Below are 22387 nucleotides of genomic sequence, written 5' to 3' on the forward strand. Positions count from 1 at the left end.
ATGCTACAGGACCAAGGTGCCTTAAAGCTCCTCTGCACAAAGGATGAGCCTGGGAACAAGGGGCTGCTGATGGGCAGCCAGGTAGCATGCATGGACAAGAGTGGTGGAGGGACAAGGCCACTGCAGGGGATGACAGGCAGGATGAAAATTTGTGTCTGTGTGATAAAATAGTCTTGAGAAATGAATGAGATAAGAAAAGTAAGGTGTTTGGCATCTATCTACACATCCTCAATGAATAAGACTTAATCTTAGCCTTATAAATACGCACTAAGACCACAAACAATACACTATAACTATGATCATGTTATTTTGCCATTTTTATTATGCAACCCATATAATTCTTGTTAAGTAGAAATGCAATCTATATAGTTCCACAGGAAATTTATTAAGTCACAAATTTTTCATTGGAAGCAACAGCGTGGAATGCGATGTATTGGAATCCCATGTGACCATCCTGTCTGTACCTACCTTCTTACTCTCAGTTCTGCCAACTCTGCTTCTCTTTCACATTAAGTGAGAAACACTTCTTATTCCTAAGTATTAGTTCCCTCTCATTACATAATTTATTCCAAATTAAATTCTCATTCTTAAGATTTGTTTAATTAAATATTATTTTTTTAAGTATCCAAATATCATTATGTTATGCTAAATTCTGCCACATTCAGATTAGTAACCAACCAGAGTCAATGATCTTTGATTTTTACAGGAAAGAAGAAATTAATAATCAATGTTAAAAATGTGAAACAGCCCTTTAAAAACCTTCAAGTTTTTAAAAAAAAGAACTAAAAAATATGTGTGCAAGTCAGGAAATTATATAGTTAGAAAGTATTTTATTCTTGTATAAATATTTTTATAGATTAAAAAAAGTCATGCAGTATCCTAATCCATGGTCCTATTTTAGAACTACTGTTGACAACAGGCATAATTTTGTTTTGTTTTATTTGTTTGCTTTAAAGTTCACTGAGCAATGCACTGCTTGAAAAACCATGAGGGTGTTGAGGCCAATGAGAGGCACACAATGAGAAGAAAATACAAACTGCTTTCTCCTGTTCTGCTCACACACTCACAGCACACCTTTGTGGCTGGATAGGAGGAGCAGTCCTCCAATGGACACAAGCTGGGTGTCCTCTAATTCAACTGAGTACTGATACTGTCAACCTGGATATAATGTCAGATCCCATGGGTTACAGGCTCAGACCCAAAGACAACCCCCCACTTCAGATGCCAATCACAAGCAGTAGGTTGTCACCTGTTCTTCTGAGCAAGCATCTATACATTAGAGCTACCCATTACCCCTTCATGGGTTCAATTAATCTTGAGAGGCTCTCAGAACTCAGGAAATAGTTACTTACATCTGTTTGCTTGTTATAAAGGATACAAATGAACAGCCAGATGGAAGGTGTACCAAGGGATAGGAGAAAGGGCTACTGAACTTCACCATCCTCCCTGTTTGTGCCACCCTCTCAGCACCTTCTGGTACTCAACAGTCCAGTAGCAAGTCAACATTTGTTGTTCAAGGGTTATGACAGGGTTTCATCTCACCAAATAGGTTTCATATTATACCTCATAGAGAGAATGCAATTGCTTATAAATGTGTTACAGAAATTCATCTCTCCCAGAAAAATCATTGCTTTCATTGTAGCATCACACACATACCTGTATTTACATACATACATACACACACAAACAAATATATATATATACATATATATATATAACAAATATATAAACAAGGAAACAAGGACCTGAACTCAAATATTGCAAGACACATTTTTAAATGGCTTACCAGATTGTTACAATTAGGTCAGTAAATAGAATAACAGAAAAATATTTTATACTAAAATGTGGCATACTATTAGACGACAACAGCATCAGAAAAAGTTAATGATATCTTCACTTTGCAGAATGTGGTATCACTCAAGCTCACCAAAAGCACATGGGCGTCTTATCTACTATTCTCCTTGCCACTTAGAAACATGGAAATCATTGCACAGAAATCATATGACATCTTAAAGACTGTATCCATCTCCAGCTGTCTTATCCAATACTCTGTCTAATACCTGGAAGGATAGATGCTTGGAACTACTGTCTTCCTTCCATTTTCTTTTTTTAAAAATCATTCTCTCTACTACTTCTACTACTACTAAAGAGAGAGAGCAAGGACTTGAGTTTTTAATACTCAAATCATTGGCTGAAATGATGTTATGGTTCATGGAACTGCCAAGCTAATTGGATTTTGATTCCACCTAAATTACTTTTACAAAATCAATCTTTTGGTCAAAGAAGAAACAAGTAAGTAAGATCCATAACTGCAACTCAGATATTTAAATGACACGGTAACACAAAATCAGCAGATTACTTGAAAACATATTGATAGCTATTCCTTAATTATTGATTGTGTGTTTACAAACCTTATGGAAAAATATAACAGATATACCTGGGAAATGCATCTAAAATTCACCAGATGAATTAAGCTAAATTTTAAAAAATGACTATGTGTATGTGATGGAAAAAATATCAGGTCACCAAATAATACATTTTTATTAGCAGCCTTCACAAAGAAATTAATAAATTCACTCAAATTTGTGTGTATATAGAAAACAGTCTCTCTAAAAATAGAAAATTTACCTACGAACACTCTAGTTCCATATATATCAACCATCCTGACAAAAGCACCAATATTTTTTATGAACTTTGAATTTAAGCAAAATGGTGTAATGATGATGTTTATTGACATGATTTCTAAATTTTACCACAGAAAACAATCAAAAGCTAGGGGCTGGCGCTGTGGCACAGTGGGTTAACACCCTGGCCTGAAGTGCCAACATCCCATATGGGTACCGGTTCGAGACCTGGCTGCTCCACTTCTTTTTTTTTTTTTTTTTTTTTTTTTTGACAGGCAGAGTGGACAGTGAGAGAGAGAGAGACAGAGAGAAAGGTCTTCCTTTTGCCGTTGGTTCACCCTCCAATGGCCGCCGCGGTAGCGCGCTGCGGCCGGCGCACCGCGCTGTTCCGATGGCAGGAGCCAGGTGCTTATCCTGGTCTCCCATGGGGTGCAGAGCCCAAACACTTGGGCCATCCTCCACTGCACTCCCTGGCCACAGCAGAGAGCTGGCCTGGAAGAGGGGCAACCGGGACAGGATCGGTGCCCCGACCGGGACTAGAACCCGGTGTGCCGGCGCCGCAAGGCGGAGGATTAGCCTGTTGAGCCACGGCGCCGGCTGCTCCACTTCTGATCCAGCTCTCTGCTATGGCCTTGGAAAGCAGTGCAAGACGGACTAAGTCCTTGGGCCCCTGCGCCCATGTGGGAGACCCAGAAGAAGCACCTGGATCCTGGCTTCGGATCAGCACAACTCCAGCCATTGCGGCCAATTGGGGAGTGAACCATCGGATGGAAGACCTCTCTCTATTTCTGCCTCTCCTCTCTCTGTGTAACTCTGATTTTCAAATAAATAAATAAATAAATCTTTAAAAAAGATCAAAAGCTAAACTAAAGAACAGTCTATTATTTGGATTAGCCTGGAAAGAAGAGTATGGTTTGGACAAAGGATAAGAATAAAAATTAATGTTAAATCAACATCAAGAGTCACTGTGTACTTATGTCCCATGTGGGATCTGTCCTTAATGGGTTGTCCAATGTGAAGTAATGATATAGCTAGTACTGAAACACTATTTTTACACTTTGTGTTTATGTGTGGGTGCAAACTGATGAAATCTTTACTTAGTATATGCTGAATCGATCTTCTGTATATAAAGATAATTGAAAATGAAAAAAAAAAAACCTGGTGCTAAATTTGAAATTGCATACTAAATTAATTAATTTTTAAAAAATATATCATGTATTATCTCTGTCATTAATGTGCTGTACACTGTTATTTAATGCTATAACTAGTACTCCAACAGTATTTTTTCACTTTGTGTTGCTATGTGAGGGCAAACTGTTGAAATCTTTACTTAATATATACTAAACTGATCTTCTGTATATAAAGAGAATTGAAAATGAATCTTGATGTGAATGGAAGGGGAGAGCGAGTGGAAAAAGGGAGGGTTGCAGGTGCGAGGGAAGTTATGGGGGGGAAGCCATTGTAATCCATAAGCTGTACTTTGGAAATTTATATTCATTAAATAAAAGATAAAAAATAAATAAATAAATAAATAAATAAATGAAAAAAAGAATAAAAATTAAGTGAAAATGTGGACAATTTAATTGGTACTGCATAAAATGTACTGCACTTGATCTTAGCCAAAAGGCTGAGAAGCGATCACAAAATGTACAAAAGAAGAAACAGCAGAGAAGTAGGAAAAGTGACTAGAGAGTCACTTCAGTGGCCAAAGATCTGATGGTAGGTGTCATAACTGAAGAAAAGCTAATTAGAGGAATTTCTAAAAAGGTGCTAGAGCAGGATTGACAGAAGTTAGGCACGAGAGAGATTGTGGAGGCAACATTGATAAGAATTGAAATCTAAATGAATTTAGAAGGTAAAAGAAATAAGATATGAAAGATGACTGAAAATTTTAGAATTTACAAAAGGAGATCACTGGGTCCCGGAAAGTCTTCAGAATTTCTCTAGTGCAATCTAGTATTATCAAGATGAAATTTCAGTTCCAGAGAGTTTAGATAATTGATTCAAGGTCACACAGCCAGCAGTCAGAGACTGGAATTTCCAAGGCCCATGTGATAGATCAAAGGTTGGGGAAGTTATCAGGAGACATAATCAACCTAAGGGAGAATTACTGTTTTTTTTTTTTTTCTAGCCCCCTTTTAACAAACTCCAAAATCTCAATTTTGTAAAATCTCGGTCCTCAGTTATTTCCTCTTTTCACTTAGTACACTTTCTCAGCAGTCTCATCCAAATGGTTATCATTTATTTATACACTGATGGCTCCAAACTCCAGCCTGGACCACTCCTTTAAGCCCAATACTTACATATCTAACTTACATATCCAATAACTTCTTGACATCTCCCCTTACATATCTCAAAATCAGTGGTGGGCTGCATCCAGTTTACATTGGATTATGACAACCAATTACATGTATTTCTTTACAATTTCATGTTCATCACCATCATATTGATAAGTTGGAATATGCCATGATGAGACTTTTTTTAAAAAAGATTTATTTATTTATTTGAAAGTCAGAGTTATACAGAAAGAGAAGGAAAGGCAGAGAGAGAGAGAGAGAGAAAAAGAGCGAGTGAGAGAGGTCTTCCATCCACTGCTTCACTCCTCAATTGGCTGCAACGGCCGGAGCTGCGCATGTCCGAAGCCAGAATTCAGGAGCCAGGAATTTCTTCCAGGTCTCCCACAAAGGTGCAGAGGCCCAAGGACTTGGGCTATCTTCTATAGCTTTCCTAGGCCATACCACAGAGCTGGACTGGAAGTGGAGCAGCCAGGATTCAAACCAGCATCCCTACAGGATGCTGGCACTGCAGGCAGCAGCTTTATCTGCTACGCCACAGTACTGGCCCCCATGATGAGACTTTTTACACCACAAAAATTGCCAAGTGATACAAATTCAGCTTTACCTTTTCCTCTTTTTGAAGAATCACTGTTAATTGTTTCCAAAAACCATTGCTAAGGCTCCACAAGTCCAGTAATTTGGAACTGAAAGCACACTGTCCCTTGTTTACCTAACTTGGTTCTTCTGCAGTAATCCCCATCTTGGTGAATAATGCCATCATAAATTCACTTCATAACTAGGGTTACACTCTCTCACTGGTTCTGTTTCCTCTACCTAAATATTTCTCAGTTATTTCTATTTGTATCCATCCATCTCCATCCTGCCAAGACCACTCTTCTACATTCACAAAACCGATAGCCCATAAATTGGTTTTCCTACATACCACTACCTCCACCCCAGTGCCCCAGTACCTTCCTTACAAAGCCTCCAGTGTATTCAATAACACAGTTCTGATCTCTCTCTCTCTCTCTCTCTCTCTCTCTCTCAATCACTCTCGCTCTCTCTCTCTCTCTCTCAGCTCTTACATTTTTGGGCCTTAACATGGCCATGAGCCCTTCTCTGGCAGACTTTGCCTTTCTCACTCCCTTCTCACATCCATCTCCCCTTCTCTCTGCATTCTGGCAGCATTTACCTTCTCACACTTCACTAAATGCCATATTTCTGTATCCTTAGGGTCCAAGGCACCTGCTATTTCTGCCATCTAGAATAGTCTACCTTCCCTTCATCCTCATCTAATTAATTCCTATTCAATCCTTCAGCTTCTGCTCAGTGTTACTCTTCCAAGGAACTTTGACTCCTCAGAGGAAGTATGTGCCATCTTACTTATACATTCACTAAGCAATTCGTAACTTCCCCCCCTATTTTAACAATTATAATTAAACAAAAATCTTTGAATTCTTTATTTAATATCTGTCACCAGAATGTGCCCATGAGGGTAGATACTGGACCCATCTTTTTCAACACTGTATTCTCAGTAAGCATAGTAACTTATGCACATAATAAGTGCTGATTAAATATTGAATCAGCAAATATATGTTCAAGGAAGAAAGACAATCTTTTTGCTCATCTGCTCATTTTAATAAAGAATAATCCAGTGAGCTTCCCAGATCAGAGTCTTTGGTAAGCATAGGGTACTGGGATGGTTTTAGTGTAGCTTTTTCCTACATCTAAAATTAAAATGGTATGAAAATATTTAGGCACTAGAACCATGTGTAGGACCAAAAAACAGGATGAAGTACATTATTCAATTAATGGTAAATGTGACAATGTAAGTGTCACAAGCATCATTGAACTCCTGGGCCAAAAAGTGACCCCAGAATATAACAGAAATAAATAATGATATGACACTATCTGAACTGTATCCAAATAATCAGAAGTGCTCTTGACCATTTCTTCCTTCTATAAGACACCTCAGAAAGAATCATTAAAATGGAATGCCATCAAGAAATTCTGGGAGAAAATTCTATCATGCATTCCATTCAGGTCTTGTTATAACTACACCACTTCACTCTTTCTGGAAGTAGAAAAATCCAGAGAGCTTCTGGGAGGATTTGACAGGGTTGCTCAAAGCTCTGAGCTGTCCTTCTCTGTATGCTGGACGGGGGCAGTACCCGTTTCTTACTGGTGATATTTCCCTTGAAAATTTGCTAGACTATCACCTACCCTACTTTCACATTATTGTCAGTGATTTTTTATATAAAAGACAATTCTAATAACTCCTGTTTTTTAAAATTAATAGACAAGAACTATTCTAAATGTTTTCATATACAATCACATATGTCATGCTCACAAGAGGCCTTCTGGCATGTTCTACTACTACCCCAATTTTTCAGATGAGTAAAGATGGATGCAGAGGTTAAGTCATTGACTCAAGGTCAATCAGTTTTCCTAAGGTTGCACAAATCAATCCATAAGGAGCCAGATTTTGGAAAAGGCTGGTTAACTGGAAGGCTTACATTCTTTATCTCTGCTTACAGAGTTTGAGTTTGGTAGAAACTATCCAGGATCAAACAGGGAATTGTTTGATTAACCTGCACATTTACACACGTGATGAGAAAAGTAATGATTTTCTAACCCTACAATTTTTGTGTTATAACCTTACACAAAAGAAACTGCAGACCATGTTTGGATGGAGATGGTCATTCCATGATCTTTCCTTTCTCTCTCTCTCTCTCTATGCCCTATTCTCTACCACCTTAAATAGTCAAATAGTCTACTACTAGGATAGCTGGAAATCAATACTCAGACACATAGAAAACTAAGAATGTGCTATCCACCAGATGCTGACACTCAAATGGCAGAGGAATGGGAAAAATTGATACTATGGACAGTCAAGAGGCTCCTCTCCTGACACCTCATGGAAGCGAAAGGGATGTGAGCACAATCTTTGCAAGTCTTTTCCTGCCTTAGTTGAATCATTTTAAGAGTGAACTAGATGCATTGTTGAAATATCCAGTGGGGGTGAAAAGAACAGCACAATCCTATGGCGTTTGAAAGGTCTCTGCTTTTTTAGTGCATTTTAAAGTTCAGCTGGCTGTCTTTGGTGTGGTTTCCTTTACATGGCAAATTTTTATGTGTTTTGAAGAAAATGATGTGTGCTCTGCTTTGTAGTTTTGCTAACCATTTAAACACGAAAGTCCTTTCAAAATGTAGCTGCAGTTGAAATGCCTGGAGAACAGAAGTGGCAAGGAGAGGCAAGCTCTAAGGCTTTTAGCATGATGTTCAGTCTGAAGGAGGATCAGAAAACTCACTGACATTCACAAAAGCACTAGCTACAAAAGCAGCAAACATTTGCTGACTCTTCTTTCAAATGCGTGTCAGTATTACTAAACAATCTGGGAGAGGTGAATGTTACTTTCAGGTCTGAGTTAATTGAAAGTGCACACATGTGTTATGTGTACATATGTGCTTCATCAGACATGTGTGTGATGAACTAAGCACATCAGAAATCCTGCTACAGGCAAGACTTTGGTGCAGCAGTTAATATGCTGCTTGGAACATCTGCATTTTGTACCAGCGTCCCTGAGTTCATGTTCATGTAACAGCTGAATCCAGCTCCAGCTCCCTGCTAATGTGCATCCTAGGAGGCAGCAAGTGATGGCTCAAGTACTTGGATCCCTGCCACCCTTGTGGGAGACCTGAATTGGTTTCCGGGCTACTGGCTTCCCTGTGGTTCAGCCCCAACTGTTGTGGTCATTTGGAAAGTTAACTAACAGATGTAGGATCTCTCTTTGCTTTTCAAATAAAATGAAAATAAACAATAAATAAAACTTTTTAAAAATGTCCGGCTAAATAGACTCAAAATTTTCATGACTAAGACCATGATGTTTTTCAAATTTTTTTTACTTTTCTGTTTGTTTCATTTCTTTCTTTACTTTTTTCTTTTCTTTTTAATTTTATTTAAGGCATACAGTTAATGAATATAGTAATTTTTCTCACCCTACCCTTCCTTCTTCCACATTCCCACCCTTTGCTCCTCCTTCCTCTCCTATTCTCTCTCAATTTTTTACAATGATCTACATTCAGTTTACAATATACTCATAAGATTAACCCAGCACTAAGTAAAGAGTTCAATAAATAGTAAAAAGAAAAAGCATTGTTCCTCAACAGTAGAGACAAGGGCTATGAACAATCATTGAAGCTCAAAATGTCAATTTCACTTCCATACATTACATACTTGTACTCTAGTAGTTACCACAGATCAGGGAAAATATATATTTGTCTTTTTAGGACTGGTTTATTTCAGTAAGCAGAGTAGTTTCCAGTTGGATCCGTTTTGTTGCAAAAGACAAGATTTCGTTCTTTTTTGTGGCAGAGTAGCATTCCAGAGTGTATACATACCATAATTTTTTCTATTTAACAGAGTTATAGACAGTGAGAGAGAGAGACAGAGAGAAAGGTCTTCCTTCTGTTGGTTCACTCCCCAAATGGCCGCTACTGCTGGCGCTACACTGATCTGAAACCAGGAACCAGGTGATTCTTCCTGGTCTCCCATGCGGGTGCAGGGGCCCAGCACTTGGGCCATCCTCCACTGCCCTCCTGGGCCACAGCAGAGAGCTGGACTGGAAGAGGAGCAACCAGGACTAGAACCGGTGCCCATATGGGATGCCAGAGCTGCAGGTGGAGGATTAACCAAGTGAGCCATGACGCCAGCCCCACCACAATTTTTTTTTAAAAAAGATTTATTTATTTATTTGAAAGAGTTACACAGAGAGAGAAGGAGAGGCAGAGGGAGAGAGAGAGAGGTCTTCCATCCGCTGGTTCACTCCCCAGTTGGCTGCAACATCCAGAGCTGTGCCAATCTGAAGCCAGGAGCCAGGAGCTTCTTCCAGATCTCCCAAATAGTTGCAAGGACCCAAGGACTTGGGCCATCTACTACAGCTTTCCCAGGCCATAGCAGAGTCGGATCATTAGTGGAGCAGCCAGGACTCGAACCGGCGCCCATATGGGATGCTGGCACTGCAGGTGGTAACTTTACCTGCTATGCCACAGTGCCGGCCCCTACCATAAGCTCTTTATCCAGTCATCAGTTGAAGAACATCTGGATTGATTCCATATCTTAGCTATTGTGAATTGAGCTGCAATAAACATGGGAGTACAGATAACTCTTTCATATGTAGATTTCTTTTTGTTTGGATAAATTCTCAAAAAACGCCATGGCTGGGTCATATGGTGGGTCTATATTCAGATTTCTGAGGTATTTCCATACTGTCTTCCACAGTGGCTGTACCAGTTTACATTTCCAACAGCAATGGATTAGGATAACCTTTTCTCCACATCCTTGCCAGCATTTATCACTTGTTGATTTCTATATGAGAGCCATTCTAACTGAGATGAGGCCTCATGGTGGTTTTGATTTGCATTTCCTGGATGGCTAGTGAGCCTGAGAATTTTTAAATGTGTCGATTGGCCATTTGAATTTCTTCTTTCGAAAAATGCCTATTCAAGTACTTTACTCATTTCTTAACTGGATTGTTTGTTTTGTTGTTGTTGAGTTTATTGAACTCTTTATAGATTCTGGGTATTAATCCTTTATCAGCTTCAAAGTTTGTAAATATTTTCTCTCATTCTGTCTGTTGCCTCTTCACTTTGCTGAGTATTTCTTTTGCAGTGTAGAAGCTACTTAGCTTGATGTAATCCCATTTGTCTACTTTGGCTTTGATTGCCTGTGCTTCTGGGGTCTTTATCTTGCAGTTTTCCCAATGTTTTCCTCTAGTAATTTGATGGCATCAAGGTGTAGATTTAGATCTTTGATCCATTTTAAATTGATTTTTATATAAGGTGTAAGTTTGGGGTCTTGTTTTATTCTTCTACATGTGGAGATCCACTTTTCCCAGCATCATTTGTTGAAGAGACTGTCCTTTTCCAGGGATTGATTTTAGCTCCTTTGTCAAAGATTAGTTGGTTGTAGATGTGTGGATTGCTTTCTGGAATTTTATTTTGTTCCATTGGTCTACATGCCTATTTTTGTGACAGTAACATGCCTTTTTGAATATAACTGTCCTGTAGTGTGTCTTGAAATCTTCTATTGTGATGCCTCCAGCTTTGCTTTTTTTGTTTAAGATTTCTTTAGCTCCTCGGGATCTCTGATGTTGCCAAGTGAATTTCAGCATCAGTTTTCTAGATCTGAGAAGAATGTCCTTGGTATTTTGATTGTGATCACAATGAAGTTGTAAACTGTTTTTGGTAGTATGGACATTTTGATTACATTAATACTTCCAATCCACAAGCATGGAAGATTGTTACATTTTTTTGTGTGTTCTTCTATTTCTTTATTTAATGTTTTGTAATTTTCATTGTAGAGATGGTTAAATGGTTAAATGTATTCTAAGCTATTAATTTTTTCTGTAGCTATTATGAATGGGATTGATATCAGAAGTTCTTTCTCAGCCATGGCATTGTCTGTGTATACAAAGGTTGTTGACTTCGTGTGTTAGTTTTATATCCTCCACTTTACCAAACTCTTTTATGATTTACAATAGTCCCTTGGTGGAGTCTTTTGGTCCTTCTATATATCATATCATCTGCAAATAGGGATAATTTGACTTCCTCCTTTCCAAATTGTAGCCCTTTGATTTCTTTTTCTTGCCTAATGACTCTGGCTAAAACTTTCAGGATTGTATTGAATAGCAATGGTGAAAGTGGGTATCCTTGTCTGGTTCCAGATCTTAGTGGATGTGCTACCAACTTTTCCCCAATCAATAAGATGCTGGCTGTGAGTTTGTCATATATTGTGTTGATTGTGTTGAGGAATGTTCCTTCTATACCCAATTTGCTTACAGTCTTCATCAGGAAAGGATGCTGTATTCTATCAAATGCTTGCTCTGCATCTATTGAGATAACCATATGGCCTTTGTTCTTCAGTTTGTTAATGTGATGTATCACATTTATTGATTTGCAAATGTTGAACCATCCCTGCACACCAGGGATAAATCCCGCTTAGTCTGGGTGAATGATCTTTCTGATGTGTTGTTAGATTAGACTAACTAGTATTTTGTTGAAGATTTTTGCATCTGTGTCCATCAGGGATATTGATCTATAGTTTGCTTACTCTGTTGTATCTTTTTCTGGTTTAGGAATTAAGGTTATGCTGGCCTCATAGAAGGAGTTTGTGAAGATTCCCTCCCTTTCAATTGTTTTGAATAGCTTGAGAAGAATTAGAATTAATTCTTCTTTAAAAGTCTGGTAGAATTCAGCAGTAAAGTCATCTAGTCCTGGGCTTTTCTTTGTTGAGAGTCAAATAAATGTATATCAAGAAATATAAAGAAGTAGGTTTCTCTTCTTCTGATTCACTGATATGAACATGTGGGCCACCTATGGAGCTTAAAGGTAGAGCCCAGTAAACTTTAAGATCTCAGTCTTCAGGTCACAACTATTTTCAGAATTTTACATTTTTCCATTTCATGTGTTTGTTGTTTCACAAGCAAAATCTCCTGCCCCTAAGGCCTCATGCAACTGCTCCCAGGAAGAGAAGATGCTCTTCCTTCTCACTTCATGTGGAAGATGGATCAGACAGTACCCCTGCTCCTTTCTCAATTTCCTCTGTCTACCTCTCTGCTCTGCCTTCAGCTCTGTCAGTTCCTTTCTCTCTACACCGCATCTCTTTTAGTTCCAAAAATAGATCATTCAATTTAGTAAGAACAATTAACTGCAAAGAAAAAAAGTCCTGAAGTATGGGGAGGCATTTCAGCTTCTCTATCAGGCATGAAGTAATTGGCAATGCCACAGCAGCATCCTCCTTGAGGATTCTGTTTCATTCTGAAATACGAGCTTTCTGAAAATCATGGGCTCACAAAGGTCAGACTCAGTTTCTGCAGTTCCCCAACGCTTACCTTCTCATCTCTGAAAATGTCCCAGAGAGTGATTTAAAAAAAAAAAAAAAAAAAAAAAAGATTTGACTATTGCAAGTACATTAGTATTTGTACTACACTAGATTTGCACCATAAAGCACTGCTGGATGTTTTATGTGATTTCTTTTTTTCTTTTTAAGATTTATTTATTCACTTGAAAGGTGGAACTACAGAGAGGCAGAGGCAGAGAGAGAAAGCTTTTTCACCTGCTGGTTCACTCTGCAAATGGCTGCAACGGCCAGAGCTGGGCTGATCCGAAGCCAGGACCCAGGACCCAGGAACCAGGAGCTTCCCCTAGGTCTCCCACAGGGGTGCAGGAGCCCAAGGACTTGGGCTGTCTTCTACTGGTTTCCTAAGCTGTAGCAGAGAGCTGGATCAGAAGTGGAACAGCTGGGTCTCAAACCGGTGCCCATATTGGATTCTGGCACTTCAGATGGTGGTGGTGGATTTTACCTGCTATACCATAGTGCTGGCCCCTTATGTGATTTCTTACCCAGTAAATACCTCTTCACCTTCTCAATACATTCATCTATCCACTGATTTCTAAATTTATCTGGAGTGTTCTAATATATCCTAGGGAGTTTTCATTCCAGATAGCAAGTCATCTCAGGGGAAGTTTTCTCAAAGTGTGATCCTTAGAAACAGCTGAATGGAATCACAAGAAGGTAGACACTCAAGCCACCTTCACAGAATATGCAGGTGATCCTAACGGACTTGAGAAATGCTCACTTAAGGATTATTCATAAAGACATATCCTCATTTTGAAAGTTGAAGATCTTCTGAAGAAGTACCTCTCAACAAAGGTGACATTGTCCTCTAGGCAAATGTCTGTGCATATTTTAGGTCATCCTGACTGGAGAAGGTGGGTGGGTACTACTGGTGAGTAGAGGCCAGGGGCAGGGCATAATGCCCTTCATTATCCAGGAAAGTCCTCTACAACAAAGAGTTATCCAGTCCCACATGTCAATAATACTGACATTGAGAAATCCTGCTGTAGAGGAATGGTCATTCCTGACTCCAGTTGAAATTCCCAAGCACTAGACAAGAATCCCACAAGGTTCTTAATGGTCAAGATGGGTGTTTTTATTCTGTTAATTATTTGGTCAGTTCATCTTTATTGCCAGCATTTTTTTTAAGGGGAGGTAAGGGAGGAGACTCCAATTCTGGATAAGTGTTTAGTACAGCAGTTAAGAAGCTGCCTGGAATGCCTGCATCCCATATTAAAGTTCCTGGGTTCAAGCCCCAGCTTTACTTCTAATTCTAGCTTTCTGTTAATAAAAACATGATGACTCAAGTATTGCCACCCTCCTGGGAGACCTGGATTGAATTCCAGGCTCTTGACTTGGACCTATCCCACCCCTTGGCTGTTGAGGACAGTTGGGGAATGAACCAGTGGATGAAAATGAAAGAATAATACCTCCCTCTCAAAAAAAAAATAAAAATAATTTTTAAAAAATAAACTCCAGTTGTAGATGGAATTTCAATCTCACTTTTGTATGTAATCTTTTCTTCACTGTGTAGTACTCATTTTAGAGGAAATCTAGGGGGAAAAAAAACTAAGTGATAAATAAGAACATTTTTTTAAAGTTCCTGGAAAGTGCAATTAAAATGTTTACTTTGGTACAAAACATTTTTAAATCCATGTGTAATTTTTCACAATACATTTTCTCCATAAACATTTTGAAGAGCCCTCTATGAATACTGAACCCCCGGGAGTAGTGGTTCAGCATTTGCTAAATCAATGTACATACACACACACATAAGCACATACTTCATACAGATTTTTTTAAGATTTATTTATTTATTTGAAAGTCAGAGTTACACATAGAGAGGAGAGGCAGAGAGAGAGAGAGAGAGAGAGAGAGAGATTGATTTTCCATCCGACGGTTCACTTCCCGGATGGCCGCAATGGCTAGAGCTGTGCTGATCTGAAGCCAGCAGCCAGGAGCTTGGAGCTTCTTCCAGGTCTCCCACGTGGATGCAGGGGCCCAAGGACTTGGGCCATCTTCTACTGCTTTCCCAGACCATAGCAGAGAGCTGGATCAGAAGTGAAGCAGCCAGATCTTGAACCGGTGCCCATATGTGATGTTGGCACTTCAGGCCAAGGCATTAACCCGCTGCGCCACAGTGCTGGCCCCTCATATAGATTTTAATCTTACACTAAATCCTAAAAATGACCCATCCTGGTAGATTGTATTTCTTTATTTTATAAAAGAGAAAGACAGACCGCAAGTTTTGGTGACTTGTCTAAGGCTGCCTCACTAACAAGTGTCAGAGTTGAGAAGTGAACCAGGGGATGGAAACACACTCTCTCCTCCCAGAATTTCTCTCCTTTCAAAAAAATAAATAAAAGTTAACAGTAGTGGAGAGGGCAGCATTTGATTCACTGGTTCAGTTGCTGCTTGGGATGCCCACATCCCTTATCAGAATGTGTGGACTTGACCTGGCTGCATTCACTATTCTAGCTTCCTGCAAATGTACACTTGCAGAAGCGTTAGGTGATGGCTCAGGTACTTGGGTTCCCCGCCAGACACATGGGAGACCCAGATTGAGCTCTTTGTTCCAGTTTCGGTCTGGCTTTTCCTGGGTTGTGTGGGCGTCTGGGGAGTAAACCAGCAGATAGGATGTTTCTATCTGTCTCTCTGCCTTTCAAATAAAACTAACTTTTAAAATGTAACTTTTAAAAAAAAAATTAAAGAATTACATTATTTTGGGTTTTTGGGGGATAATATTTACCACACTAATAACACTCCTTTCTGTACCTAGTTTATTAAAAAAATTATTTTAAATAAAGGTTTGACTTTCAACATGTCTTTACCACTTGTTTTGAAAGGATACTATTATCTTTCTCTTGTATTCTTCTAACATGTCGAATTATGTTGCTATTTTAATGCTAAACCAATTGTATTAATGAAATAAACTCAGTTTGGTGATGGTATATGCCTTGTTTATGGATTACAGAATTTGTTTTAGTAATTGTTTAGGATTTTGGCATGTGTGTTCAAAAGAGAAACAGGTCTATCATTTTTCTTTCTCATAATGCTCTTCTTGACTATTAACACAAAGATGTGCTGATTATATGGTAATTTTTTTATTTCAGAAAACTTAGAATTCCTAAAATAAAATGTTGGTAAATTTGCCTATATAAAATAAAAGTTTTCTGTTTGGAAAAAATACAGCAAGTAAAATCCAAAAATAAATGACTAACTGGAAAACATTTTCAAATCAGATTACAAGGAACACATTCATTTTTCCAAAATAAAAAACTGTAAAAAAACTGTACAAATCAATAATAGTATAAAACAAAATAGAGTATTAATAAGTAGTTCAATCAAAAGGCAACACAAGTAGGTTAAGCCTATGGTATGATAGGCCATTCATAATATGAAAAATTCAAAATTAATTTACACTGGGATACAATTTCTTTCATCATCAATTTGGCATAGATTGTCAACATTGATACATCACTGATTTGTTGAGTGGAGAGGAGAATAGAAACTCTTATATATTGATTGTAAAATTAAAAAATGATACAACATCCATAGAGGACAATAAAGTTTATCAATGTTTATTTAATACCTTTTTACCCAATACTCTCAAACCTAAGAATTTATCAAACACACTTGAACATATACACAATAGCATGTATAAGAGGTATCCCCTGCTTGTTTCCTGTGCATATACTAAACTTGGAGAGATAAAGAGAAGATTGTCATGGCCCCCACACAGGGATGACACACAAAGTTCTGAAGTAGTCCATATTCTATTGTCCTTTTCTAGTGTTTACAGGTAAGAAAAATGAGACTCCAATAAGTGAAGTGACTTACCCAGTTGAGGGCCATTCTGGCATCAACTCCATCCCCAAGCTCTCCTGTAGCCCCTAAAAAAAGAGTCTTTACTGCAGCACTGATATAAAGAAATGTAATGCAACCTAGTAAGTGGCTGATTAAACTACTATGCTTTTCTCTGATGACAGAATGTTATGTAACTATAAGAAAAGTGGGAAACATGGCATACTGGTAATAAAACAATTGTACATGTGTGTAATTAAGTAAGATTAACAAAGTCACAACAGTGTAGAAGATATGTTACTACTGTGTAAAAAAAGATAGGATAATATGAACACTTTGCTAATATACTAAAATATACCATGTATGTTAGAATGTATGCACAAGAAACCCATAAGAATAGTCTCTACTTATAACAGTCCAAGATTCCCTAAATGACAAGGGAATTGGGGGGGGGGGGGGTATGGAGGAAGATTTTTCACTACATACTGTTTTCTACCTTTAAAGAGTTGAACTATGTAAATAATTTGATATTCAAAAAAATAAAAATTCACAGACTTCAAACAGTTACCTTCAAAAGCTTTTGCTAGGCTCATCTGCTTCACCCATTCTCACTTTCTGTGAGGAAAACTGATTTTGTGATAACAAGAAACAATTATTATAGTAAAAATTGAAGGCTATTATTTTTTCTAAAGATTTATTTTATTTATTTGAAAGAGTTACAGAGAGAGAGAGAGAGTTCTTCCATCCACTGGTTCACTCCCCAGATGGCTGCAACAGCCGGAGCTTCGCCGATCCAAAACCAGGAGCCAGGAGCTTCTTCCGGGTCTCCCACGTGGGTGCAGGGGCCCAAGGACTTGGGCCGCCTTCTACTGCTTTTCCAGGCCATAGCAGAGAGCTGGATCAGAAGCGGAGCAGCCGGGACTAGAACCGGTGCCCACATGGGACGCCAGCGCTTCAAGCCAGGGCTTTAACTCGTTGTGCCACAGCACCAGCCCCTCGAAGCCTATTATGTATCCTTCCTCTTTACCAATGAAATTTTGGATGATTCATAATTGCATTAGTGATGTTCCATGTCTTAAAGTTCAATTAACAGAAAAATAGATGTCACAAACACTGTTGAAACAAATATGAAATTTTATACATTGTAAAGCAATTAAAACCTGTGGCTTTTAAACTTTCATGAACTTGACAAACACTGAGAAATGCATCCTGCAGCCTGACCCAGCACACACAAACATACATATTCATTTCAAAAAAAAAAAAAAAAAAAGCGGGGCGGGGAGGGTTTGGCCTGGTGGCTAACACATTCGTGAGGACAGCTGATTCTAGTACCAGAGTTCTTGTTTTCATGTCCGGGCTCCACTTCCAAGTCTAGCTTCCTGCCAATGCACACCTTGAGAGGCAACAGTGAAGATTCAAGTCAATGGGTCCCCTGCCACCAACAGAAGAGACCTGGATTAGTTTCCTGGCTCCTGGCTTCAGGATCTTGGTTCCTTGAAGGCGTGTGGGAAGTGAATCATTAGATGAATGCTCTCTCCATCTACCTGTCTCTCTGCTTCTCAAATTAAATACATGAATAAATTTGAAAACACAGAAAAAAAAAACATAAATTTATTCCAAATTTTCTATTTATTCTTATGCTTTATTATTCTAAAAAACAATTACAACCCACTAATGTATAATATATAAAATTTAAAAATAGAAATTAATAGTGGAGTGTGAAAGGTGTGATTTAGGGAACACTTTAACCCCTCTATAATTTCCATCAGCAAATACTGTTCAGTCAGCTCATATAAGCACATACCTATGCTTGCTATGCAAACTCAACTTCAAGACAAAATCCCAGGCTTCCCTTCCAACTCTCAAAAATTCCCTCCTTTATCTTACATATATAGAAATTCTAGAACTGTTTTTGAATTCAAATGATAATAAACCTACATGAGAACTAAGTGATATATATATATAAAATTTTAATTCAAAAATTACTATCTGATTTTCCAATGGGTCTCTGAAAATTGAGCTAATTTTACTCTGAAGGGATTATAGGAGGAAAGGATATGCATAAACAATGACAGAGTTGGAAGGAAGATAATAGCAAATGAGAACAGTTGAATGTTACAGAGGATGGAAAATGCCTGCATCAGTGCTGTCTCACCTTCACATCAGGTTTATCCATTCTTTTGAATGTGCCTAGATGGTGAGGGCAACGGTCAGTGCAGGCCAACAAAAGGTATGTGGTTTTCCTTTGTTTTTTTTTTTCTTTTTAAGATTTAATTTATTTATTTGAGAGGCAGAATCACAGACAGAGAGAAAAAGACACAGAGAGAAAGGTCTCCCATACACTGATTCACTCCCCAAATGGATACAACCACCAGAGCTGGACCCAACTGAAGCCAGGAGCCAGGAGCTTCTTCCGGGTCTCCCACGCAGGTGCAGGGGCTCAAGCACTCAGGCCATGCTCCACTGCTTTCCCAGGCCATATACAGAGAGCTGGACCAGAAGAGGAGCAACCGGGACTCGAACCAGTGCCCATATGGGATGCCAGTGCCACAGCTGCTCCAGGTGGTTTTTCAAGCAGAAACCAGAAAGGCTCAGCACGGAAGACACAGTTATATCTAAAAATGGACCTAGAGGATATGATTCAGAATACAATTGAAAGTTTTCCAGAAGGAGAAGTTACAGCCTGTAGATCCGTGCTGTTCAGTATTGTTGCCTCTACCTGCATGTAATTGCCTAAATTAAAATTAAATAAAATGTAAGCCTCAATTTCTGTTTAGCTATCTACATGTTTTAGTTTATTGGCTGTTTTATTGAACAGCATGGAACATTCCCATCATCACAGAACATTTATAGGACAGTGCTGCAACCAATGGGCATGTCCTAGCCAGTGAAACCAAATTTTAACAACTGGACTACCACAGGACTGTATACCATAGGGTTTATGAAAGATTAGGGTATATTCTTTTTCTGAAGAAAGGAAATTTAAAAGAAGTTCTTCATGCTGAATAAGAAAATCTCAGCTTCTTCTTCCAAATCTACTTCTAGAATGCAAGTGTGAAATCTTGTATTTCCTAAACAGATCATAGAAGATTGTTCTTTGGGAAAAAGGATTCACTTTTAACTCAGGAAAAAAAAAAAATCAATGGTAAAAGATTCCAAGCAAACATCCATATCAAGGCTGATGATCATCTGAAGGCACCAATGAGAAAATCCCACATAGCTTTCAATCATCTTCACTTTTTTTTAAAGATTTTATTTATTTATTTGAGATGCAGAGCTTCAGACAGAGAGAGAGAGAGACAGAAAAAAGGGTCTTCCATCAGCTAGTTCGTTCCCCAAATGACTGCAAAAGCTGGAGCTGAACCTATCCGAAGCCAGGAGCCAGGGGTTTCTTCTGATCTCCCACGTGGGTACAGGGGCCCAAGCACTCAGGCCATCTTCCACTGCTTTCCCAGGCCATAAGCAGTGAGCTGGATCAGAAGAGGAGCAGCCGGGACACGAACCAATGCCCATACAGGATGCTGGCAGTGCAGGCGGAGGCTTAGCCTACTATGCTTCAATCATTTCTAGTGACTCATTCATAAATACAGAGACACAAGGATTCTAGTTATTAGAGAAAAGATTAACAAATACAATAGAGGCCAAAACAAACAGAAACAAAGGGAAAACTTGGAGGAAAAGATAGCTCAAAGAGGGGGCCAGCGTTGTGGCTCACTTGGTTAATCCTCTGCCTGCAGCGCCAGTATCCAATATGGGTGCCGGGTTCTAGTCCTGGTTGCTCCTCTTCCAGTCCAGCTCCCTGCTGTGGCCCAGGAGGGCAGTGGAGGATGGCCCAAGTGCTTGGGCCCTTGCACCCGCATGGGAGACCAGGAGGAAGCACCTGGCTCCTGGCTTCGGATCAGCGCAGCACTGGCCGTGGCGGCCATTTGGGGAGCAAACCAACAGAAGGAAGACATTTCTCTGTCTCTCTCTCTCACTGTCTATAACTCTACCTGTCAAATTAAAAAAAAAAAAAAGATAGCTCAAAAATATACACACAAAACAACTTAAAAGCAAATGTACTTATTATCTTCAGAGAGATAAAAGAAGAAATTTTATTGTTGAGGGAAAAACTACACTATTAAAAAGTAATAGGAAAAAAGAAAAAGTTCTTAGGAATTAAAAAAAAATCAAAATTTTAAAATTAAATAGAAGGGCTAGAAAACTATTTTAAAGGAATCTTCCAGGGACTGGTGCTGTGGCATAGCAGTTAAAAACCACACCTGCAGTACTGACATCCCATATGGGCACAAGTTCCAGTCCCAGCTTCTCCACTTCGATCCAACTGTCAGCTGTGGCCTAGGAAAGCAGTGGAAGATGGGCCAAGTCCTTGGGCCTCTGCACCAGCATGAAAGACCTGGAAGAAGCTCCTGGCTCCTGGCTTCTGATAGCTCAGCTCCAGCCATTGCAGTTATTTGGGAAGTAAATCAGCAGATGGAAGAGTTTCTCTCAGGGCTGGCACTGTGCCTCAACAGGTTTACGCCCTGGCCTAAAGCTCCGGCATCCCATATAGGCAATGGTTCTAGTCCCAGATATTCCACTTCTGACCTAGCTCTCTGCTATGGCCTGAGAAAGCAGTACAAGATGGCCTAAATGCTTGGGCCCTTGCACCTGCATGGGAGACCCGGAAGAAGCTCCTGGCTCCTGGCTTCAGATCAGCACAGCTCCTGCGGTTGCGGCCAATTGGGGAGTGAACCATCGGAGGGAAGACCTCTCTCTCTCTCTGCCTATTTTCTCTCTGTGTAACTCTGACTTTCAAATAAATAAATAAATCTTTAAAAAAAGAAAAGACAGATAGAAAGAAAGAAATCTTCCATAAAGCTAAGCAAATAAATAAATAACCAAGAAATATAATATGGGAAGGAAGAGGAAAAATCTGTGCGTTGTATGAGAGAAAATTAAACACAGTGAAATGAAAATATTCAAAATTGTTATTTAGGCTCTTTTGAATAAGAGTCAAATAGGTTTTTAGAACTAAAGTATATACCAATGAATAAAAAATTACAATGAATTGTTTAACTCACTAATTAGATAAAGCCAAAAAGAGAATTAGTAAACTGGAAAATTCTGTGTTACAAATTACTCAAAATGTCACAAGACACAAGGAGCTGAAAAATATGAGAGATGGATTAAAGGAATTAGAGGATGGGATGATAAATATAGTAAATATCTCATTACAGACAAAAGGGAATATTGATAAGATGAGCAAGAGTAAATATTGAAGAGATTATTTGCAGAAATGATAATAGAAATGAATTTACTAATATTGTACAGAAGAATGGTTTGAATAAGAACAGTAAGAACAAAAGAGCAATATTACATATATAAATATTTAGAGAGATGTAAAATATTTGTGGAAAATGGGAACTATGAAAAACTACACATGGATTTCAAAAATTTTTTGCACCAAGATAAACTTATCTTTTAATTCCTTTTTCTATGAAGTTTTTGATGTACCCTCATATAGTGACAGGTTTTTATTGTTTTTGTGTGCCAGGATAGTAAAGACTTATGCAGGAGGAGGCAGCATTATGATACAGGAAAAGTGTACAGTTAGTCTCTAAGACTACCTTTTTTATTATAAACATTTTAGAAAACTATTTTATTGTAAAAATTTGATAAAACTTTTCATTGTAAAATTTGATAAAACTTTTTATTTTAAAAAGAAAAATCAATCATAAGAAATGAAATTAATTAAAACAATGATATACTCATGCCAAAGATTCCTTCCAGAAATTTGTTAGACC

General features: G+C 38.6%; 1 non-coding gene across 1 annotated transcript; it reads left to right on the top strand.

Moving 5' to 3' along the window:
* The first annotated feature begins 16473 nt into the window (after positions 1-16473).
* On the top strand, positions 16474-16576 carry LOC133761277 (U6 spliceosomal RNA). Its single transcript, XR_009866080.1, has one exon. It is a non-coding gene; the product is annotated as a U6 spliceosomal RNA (small nuclear RNA).
* The last annotated feature ends 5811 nt before the right edge of the window (positions 16577-22387 follow it).

The sequence above is a fragment of the Lepus europaeus genome, chromosome 5 (genome assembly GCF_033115175.1).
Source record: "Lepus europaeus isolate LE1 chromosome 5, mLepTim1.pri, whole genome shotgun sequence".
In the NCBI taxonomy this organism is placed as follows: Eukaryota; Metazoa; Chordata; class Mammalia; order Lagomorpha; family Leporidae; genus Lepus; species Lepus europaeus.